Here is a 9370-nt window from a genome sequence, read left to right as displayed (position 1 = left end):
AATAATAAAAATGAATTAAAAATAATAATGAAATAATTGTAATTTAAAGATTTTTATGGAAGCTATAAAGAGATGGAAGTATATTTCATGATCATGGCCATAGAAACTATTAAATGAATGTGTTAATTTATTGAAATTTCCATCAAAAATCTGATTTTGAAAGTGTATATTTAATACAGCAGTTAAAATAATGCTGGGATTATCCACATCCCATAGTTGAGAGCTTGTGTTTAGTTCCAGCTTTGCTTCCAATTGCAATTTCAAGCTAATGCATAGCTTGGGTGGCAGTAAGTAACTGGCTTAGGTACTTAGGTTCCTGCCATTCATGTGGGAAACCCAGACTGAGTTCTTGGCTCCTGGCTTCAGCCTGGCTCAGCCCCAACTTCTGCAGACACTTGAAAAGTAACCAAGATATGGAAGATCCCCCTTCATCTGTCTCTGTCTCCATCTTTTCTGTCTCTCTACTTATATAATAAATCTTACTTTTAACACTCATTTTATATTTTCAAGCCAAATAATAAGCAGCATAACATATTTTACAAAATCGAAAGAAACCTGAAGACCAAAAAATATTGGAGGTTTACTCTACTAGTTATCAAGACTTAATATGAAATTAGAATAATTAAGAAATTATTATTTTCAGTGAAACAATAGATTAAGAAGGTATATCTAAAATTAAGAGTTTAGTCAAATAATAGAGAGTATCTGACAGAAATGGCATTGTCAATAAAAACTGATTATTCATCAAAGAATGTGCATAAATTATTATCTATAAAATATAAACTACACGGAAATATTATTGACACTGCATTGTAAAATATTAATTTTTGTATCATGTAAAACTTTAAATGTGAATACCAATATGGAGTCTGGACACAAACTGTGCACTAAACAACTTATTTACAAAACACTTTCTGGCAAAATGAAAGCATTGTGGTTATATTTCACAAACATATCTGTAAAACATCCAGCACTTCTCTCATGGAAAGATGAGGTCTCTGTTACTTAAGAATTTGATATAGATTGGTAAGGTGTCTTTTCGCATGAAAGCATATTTGATATTCTCCAGATTGGGTACTGAAATCCTGCCAATTCATGAACCAATCACAGCTGAGACCCCAATGCCCTCCAAGAACCAATGTAAGACTATTACCCTGGATAAATGGATTTAGGAATTCCAGGGAACATCTGCAGCTGTTCTTAGGATTCCAGAATTTCCACCAAACACTGCAGCATGACCAGGAAAGCTGGCTAAGAACCTTCAGTTAATCTGCCAGGGAATGACAATGCGACTCAATGAGCTCTTTCAATACACAGGGAACAAAGAATCACCTATCTGAACCCTGAGCAAATTCCTCCACCAAAAATTATTTAGATAGAATAACACTATGTTTATTAAGGTCACTACATTTTGTTATGCAGCTTGCATATTGTTATTGACATTAAAAGATAATTAGATTTTAAAAAATAATAACAATAGGAGCTCATATTCTAAAGGAAAACATACAAAGAGAAGGGGAGAGAAGAAAGATATGTAAAAGATTAAATGTTGAGAGTAATTAAAATTATATGACTCAGTAGGACTGTTTCATCTTTTTATTTCTTGAACAGCAGTTTTTGTTCATTGCCACTGAACACTTAGTTTTCAGGATGATGCAAATATATTGCCAAGTATACAGCAAAAGAGTTAATAGAGTGAGAAATTGCACAATATGTTTTGAAAAGACTCTTCTCTTTAAAGCTAGAATTCTATTTTTGTTTCAAAAAATATATTTTATGACTGCAAAAAACTCCGGACAGCTTAATTGCAACTATTTCTCATTATTAGATAAAATTTTAATAAAGTATACGATAATTTCTTCAGTCTCTTACTTTTTGTAATTTATAATATTAAGCTAATATAAAATGAAATATACAACATAAATTGCAAAGAAAATTCTGCATGCTAAAATAGTCTCATAATAATTATAATATAAAAAATAATATTTTGATAATTTTTTTTTTTTTTTTTTTTACAGACAGAGTGGACAGTGAGAGAGAGAGACAGAGAAAGGTCTTCCTTTGCCATTGGCTCACCCTCCATGGCCGCCGCGGCCCATGCGCTGCAGCCAGTGCACCGCGCTGATCCGAAGGCAGGAGCCAGGTACTTATCCTGGTCTCCCATGGGGTGCAGGGCCCAAGTACTTGGGCCATCCTCCACTGCACTCCCAGGCCACAGCAGAGAGCTGGCCTGGAAGAGGGGCAATCGGGACAGAATCTGGCGCCCCGACCGGGACTAGAACCCGGTGTGCCAGCACCACAAGTCGGAGGATTAGCCTATTGAGCCGCGGCGCCGGCCCTATTTTGATAAAATTCTTGCCCTCTCTTTTGTTATAAGGGATTCCAGAATTTTATAATTACGTATGTTTTAGTACATAATTTATTTTTTGTCCAAAAAGTGAGCTACGAAAATTAGTCCATTTTATATTTTTATTTATTTGATGAAAGCAATGTTTTCTATCCTGTTTATGATACTTTGTAATGTTCAAGTCATCTTTTCTTTTCACAATAGCTGAAATACCTGAGGGACACTACTTATGAAGGAGGAAGGTTTATTTTGGCTGATAGTTTCAATGTTCACAGTTCAAGATTGAGTGACTCACTAGTCTAGTGTTTTATCGAAGCTCGAAATAACAGATCCTGTGTGGAAGAATGATCAAATGGTGATCCAGGAAGCAGAGTGAGACTTGTTACACGATCGGCCAGTGCACCCAATACTTGATTTCATGAGAACTACTTTCTGAAGGTAAACCCACATTTAAAGACCACCCCTCCTCCTTGAGGCCTTGATTACACCAAGTCTACTTTTAATCAGTCAACTGTTAATATTTATCCATTAGTTGTTAACAGAAGACTTTAGGATTTAAACATCTGTATGAATTAGGGAGCCAAATCCTATTTGAATCATAATAATCAAAAAACACAGGGAGGAACGTGTAACTTAATTCCATGCATGACATTTCAGTTCAAGATATAGTGTTACATTTAATATAATTTCCAATTAATTAATGAAATGCTTAATAAATATTTTATGGAGGTAAATAATTTTCCAAGAAATATTATATGCTATGTTTAGCCCCATGTCAATCATCCAACAAAGTCTGTATAAGAAAATTCCAACATAAGAAGTTTCACAGAAATCTATTCTTAGCTTCTCATGTCACAAGAATATTTTAGATGAAAAGAAGATAAATCACTGAAGGCCATGAAGCAAGTCATTTTGTAATTTAATAAAGTACAAAGACTTGAAGATCAATGGCTACTAAAATTTACATTTCAGTAATTATATTAAGAATAAAGTTAGGTATCAAATATACTTTGGTATCATCTGATATAACAATATATACTATATATACTATAAGTTACATCATGTCTAGGTTGTATTTTGTAAAGAAATCCATAATTTAAAGTGTTTATGAGGTCCAAAATGAGTTAAAATTTCTTTGTCCATCTTTGATTATTTTGAGGTAAGTTAACCACAAATATTTCTTTTTAAAAAAAAAGACGTTAATTTATTTTTTTAGTTGAAAGGTATAGTGACAGAAAGTGAGAGAGATGTATGCTCCATCTATCACTCCCTAAATGCCCACAGTGAGGGCTGGCCCAGGCTGAAGCCGGGAGTTAGTACCTCAATCAGAGTCTCCTACATGGGTGGCAAGAACTTAAGTACTTGAATCATCATTTGTTCCTTCCCAGTTGCATTAGCAAGGAGCTTCAGTAGCATAGTAGCTGGGGCTAGAGCCTGCGCTTTGATATGGGACATAGCTGTCCTAGGTGGCTTAATCTGCAGTTCCACAATGCCTGCTCCCATGATGTACCTCATATCAATGCAAATAGACCAAATTTAATTCATTAATTAATTAAACTGAATTTTGCAAAGTACTTGATAGACAAAGACTGAGGTCTATATTAAATCAAGCATAAATAATTTAAGATGTGTACAGCAGAATCAAGTCCCTCTTCTTTGTTTAAATGTATGAAATATTTCCCTTATATGTTAATAATACTTCTATGATCAGATTTGTTATTTGGAGAGTATAATGTACATCATTTCAAATATTTCACTTACTTATAAAATTTAAGCTCCACAGCTAATAAAAATGTATTGCAATATATATATGATTAATAATTGTATTTTATTTACAAGTGAATATATTAAATTTCTAATTGAAGTCAGTATTTATTTCCGGGGAAACAATATTCTGACAAAAATACACTGCACTGAGAAAAACAATCCACTTCTAATCTAACAATAATTTCTATTCAGCAGAACTTATTTACTGATTATAATTACCATAAATAAATCATTTCAGTTCTCTTTTGAAATGTTGAAAAATACATGCATCAATACTAAAAATAAATGAGTTGTCTTTACAGATTGGATTTTATGAGTTGATATTTTAACAAACTTATAGAATTTATTGATATTATTTTTATAAAGTTTCTGGTGGAAAAATAATGTCTAGGCATTTATTACATAAAATTGAAATATTATTTAAGACATAATGGAAATACAGAAATCTCCATTATATTTTATAATTAACAAGCCTGATTTCATAATTATTTTACAAAGACATAACCACTCTGTGAAAAGGACACCTTTAAAATTCTGTTATAAATTCCATTTCCCTCACATGTGGTACAGGAAGATGAGAAAATATATTTTGATGGTTTAGTGGGATGACTGATGGAATGAATTGAGTTTACAAGGTGATATCTTTGCTTCCCAGAAGAAATAATGCCCATGTGCTTTGTGTCAGTTTGCTTTACTTACCTGGACACTACTATCCTGATTCACATCGTTCATGTTCTTTTCTTAGCTTCAATTAGATGACATAATGACATAATGTGAAAGCAGTGGCTACACATTCCTAGGACGTTTATTTTCTTGTATCTCAGATTCAATCATGATTAGATATTTCACATTTACATGTGCTTTTCTGTTTTAAAAGAAATGTCATTTTTAAAGATTTATGTAATTATTTGAAAAACAGAGTGACAGAGGAGAGGGGGAGAAAGGCAGAGAGAGAAAAAGAGACAGATTTTTCATCTGCTGTTTCAGTCTCCAAATGATCAAAATCAGCCTAATTCTGGATTAGGAACACCATCCTGATCTCCCACATGGTTGGCAGGCTCCCACACATTTGAACCATCTTCTCCTGCCTTCCCAGGCACATAGCAGGGAATTGGATCAGAATCAGAGAAGCCAGAACTGGAACTGGCAGTCTGATGTGGATGCTGGCATCCCAAGCGGAGGCTTAACCCACTGTGCCACAAACCTGTCCCAGCAGGAATGTTTTTTAGATATTATTAAACTTAACTTTTCCCAAGGATAATGGATAATTTTCTCAAGGATAATGGAATTATTTTTTCACAGAATAGAATTGGTGCTCGCTCGCTCTCTCTCTCCCTCTCCCTCTCCCTCTCCCTCTCCCTCTCCCTCTCCCTCTCCCTCTCCCTTTTTCTCTTTTGTGGTTTACATTAATGTACATGGCTTATGGAAAAATCAGAAACTTATTTATTACTGACATTTATTATCTTGCATATAGTTCTATAAATTAGAAGATCTGCATACAGTTCTATACATTTTAAGTCTCCACGAGCTAATGCTGTGTTGGCAGCCTCCCTTACTTCCCAGGAGGCTCTTGGGAAAGTCTGCTTTTTTGCCTCTCAATTTCTAGAGGTCACCCACTTCTGCTGATGGTGACCTGTTGTTCCCTCTTCAGACATGAAATCTCTTTGACTTTTCTCCTGGAACCATGGCTCTGAGACAAAATCATTAGGGCACGGTGCTCTGTTTTTCGAAGACTCACAAGATTAGATTGTGCTGGCCTGGATAATCCAGGGTATTCTGTCTGTCTCGGGGTATCTAACTTAATCACATCTACACAATCTTTGCTGTAAAGTAAATGAACACAGTCTCAGGCTCTAGGGACAAATAGGTAGACATTTTGAGCCACTGGGACATAAATATTACACATTAAAGATGAGTTTCTAAGCTTAATCATGTATTAACTATGGCTTGAATCTAAGCCTATAGGCACCACTCTTCAGTTCTCTTGTAAGAGCAGAAACAGGTAGCAATACAGAAACTATTTTCCTAGCCGAAATCTAACAATCACCTGAGTTCTCTCAAGGCACAGTGTTATTCCTAACTTCGCTGAAATAACATTTTGTGATAAAAAAAGACTGACCCTATGTTTTGAGGTGATGTTGACAGCTTTTGAGGATCACTACAGTCTTGGCATCCCCACCCTGTATCTGGGCAAGTTAATCAGAATATTGAGACCTCATGCTCCTGGCGCCAGTGGGAGACTCAACCACACAAGCTCCTCCATCGAACAGCTCACCCCTAGGATGAAGCATAATAAAAATCCTAAGCCAGTCTCCTGTCCTTGCTCTCTCGGCATTGTGACCCTGGTAGTGAGGCCTTGCCCACCTGGCCCTAAATACAGCAAGTATATAAGTAAGGAATATTTCTCTGCTCTCTTGATGTGTGTGTGGTGGCATCACCCCAATATATGAATCAAATGCAGGGAGGGCACGTTGTAATTTCTGCCCAATTACTAACAATTACTAACACTATCCCATGAATTGCTCTATACTCTCTAAATATTGTTGCTTTCAATATTTGCCCATTAAGTTCTACTTCTTTCAGTCTCTTGCAGACCTTTCAGGATTTCCATTTCTCTGAGTACTTGCAATTATAATTATGACTGAGGGCCTACATTTACCAATTTTGCAAATATCTTAGGAATTTCCAAAAATTGTTTTGATTTTTTAAAAAATGTAAAAACATCTAAAACCTAGAAATATATAATAAAATAAAATGAGTAAAACCTTTTAAAATGATTTCTGAGGCTCAGTGGAAAGCAGTTGAGGCCAAAATGCTCTTCCATCAAGTTCAGAAATCCTCTAATGGACTTATAGAATTCCTACTTCCAGTTCATATACGAGGTAGAGATTTTGCTGAAAACATAATATACTTGTGCTTTCGTGAGTGTTTATGCCTCAGCAGCAGTATTTTGTTCTATGATTGTTGAAATATTTTGTCTTTCTAATCATTGTCCATTTTAAAATGTTTTTGAAGTAAAAGATTATATGCTATTTTTTAGCACAATTATGTATTTCTAGGTTGCAAGCAATATCCCTGTCTTCCTTGGAATGGGAACTTCCCAAGACCCAGCAAGCCCTGTGAATGTGTTCACACAATTACCTCTTTAGTAAAATGTTCGAAATAATGTTAGCAAGAATTATTTTTTAAAGAGCTCCCCACTATTGCTACAAATTGCTAAGTGTCGAGCCTCATAAAACCTGAATCTAGAGAAAACGCATGTTGTCATTTTGAACAATATTATGGCTGCAAAAGTCCATCTGCTTTTTCTCAGATACTGAGTGAATCGGATTTGTGCTGAGAATTTTTAAATTCCTAGTATCTAAAACGGTAATTCTCCTAAAATAAATCTAATGTAGTACAGATATGTAAAGTTAAGAAGATTAAGAGTGTGAGGAAAAATATGAATGGAATTCTCACAAGGTACTAATAAGATTTTGTAAAACTGCAGGAAGTATGTATGTAGTATTTTATGTAATATATGTTTTTGTGAATAACGTTCTGTTCTCAGCCAAATCTTTCTGATATCTTTCATCTTTATGTGAACAGGTGCTTAATAATTATTGCATGTTGGGGCTGGCACTGTGACATAGTTGATAAAGCTGCTGCCTGAAGAGTCACATCCCATATGGGTGCCAGTTCAAGTTCCAGCTGCTCTACTTCCGATCCAGCTCTCCACTGTGGCCTGGGAAAGCAGTGGAAGATGGCTCAATTCCTTGGGCCCTGGTACCCTCATGGGAGACCCAGAAGAAGCTCTTGGCTCCTGCCTTCAGATGGGTGCAGCTCTGGCCGTTGCAGCTAGTTGGGGAGTGAACCGAAGGATGGAAGTCTTTTATCTCTCTCTCTCTCTGTCTCTCACTCTCTCTCTCTTTTTTTTTTTTTTTTTTTGACAGGCAGAGTGGACAGTGAGAGAGAGAGACAGAGAGAAAGGTCTTCCTTTGCCATTGGTTCACCCTCCAATGGCCGCCACAGCCGGCGCGCTGCAGCCTGTGCACCGCGCTGATCCGATGGCAGGAGCCAGGTCCTTATCCTGGTCTCCCATGGGGTGCAGGGCCCAAGCACTTGGACCATCCTCCACTGCACTCCCTGGCCACAGCAGAGAGCTGGCCTGGAAGAGGGGCAACCGGGACAGAATCCGGCGCCCCCGAGCGGGACTAGAACCCCGTGTGCTGGCGCTGCAAGGCGGAGGATTAGCCTGTTGAGCCGCGGTGCCAGCTTGTCTCTCTTTTACTGTGCAATTCTGACTTTCAAACAAATAAATACTAAAAAAAAATTATTGCATCTCACAGTGATGTTTCTATGAGAAAGTAAATAAAATATTTGCATTATTTACCAAAAGACAATAGGTTCCATGCAGTGGTGTCACTATCCATCTCTCCTCAAATCAGAACCTCACTTAGGGATTGACATTGAATTACTAATATGAAAATTTCTTGTTCCTTCTCTGCAATGTTTCTTTTAAAACAGTAGGCAGGTGTCGCTCCCCCTCTTCGGGGAGGAACGACACTAAACCCTGCCTAGGTTTCCTATCCGAGTCACGGCCCCATTATGTCGCTCCCCCTCTTCGTGGAGGAACGACACTAAGCCCTGCCTAGGCTTCATATCCGAGTCACGGCACCATTATGTCGCTCCCCCTCTTCGTGGAGGAACGACACAGGACCCTGCGCTGTTCTTTCGTCTGCTCGGCCCTCCCCGGGTTTGCTGCTGGTTCTTCCCGGGTTGGCTACTGTCCCTTCCACCTCCGTGGAAGGGCGGCTCCCCCTGCCACTTTCCCCACTTCCGCGGGGGAGCGGCACACTGCCGGCCGGCTCTCTTGGGGGCTGCTCAGGTGTTCCTTCAGATAGATGTTCCTCTTAGATGTTCCTGGTGCATGTTGTCTCTCTCCTCCTTTATAGTCCTCTTCCACCAATCCCAACTCTGCTACCCACACGCCGAGTACGCTGCTCTCCTCCAATCAGGAGCAAGATCAGCTCCTGCAGCTCAGTCAATCAAGTTGGCGAGAGGCAGCTGCGTAGAAGCTGTTTACTCCTCTCTCAGCGCCATATTGTGGGAGAGCAGATGCATAGAATAAGTCTTAATTCCAGTAACTTAGTCTAGTCCGAGTTGCTCCCCACAGGCAGGTTAGTCAACTTTATGAAAAGAAGTAATGAGGGCCGGCGCCACGGCTAATCCTCCACAGGCTAATCCTCCACAGGCTAATCCTCCACAGGCTAATCC

The sequence above is a fragment of the Oryctolagus cuniculus genome, chromosome 9, assembly GCF_964237555.1.
Source record: "Oryctolagus cuniculus chromosome 9, mOryCun1.1, whole genome shotgun sequence".
NCBI lineage: Eukaryota > Metazoa > Chordata > Mammalia > Lagomorpha > Leporidae > Oryctolagus > Oryctolagus cuniculus.
Note: the sequence above shows the minus strand (reverse complement) of the source record.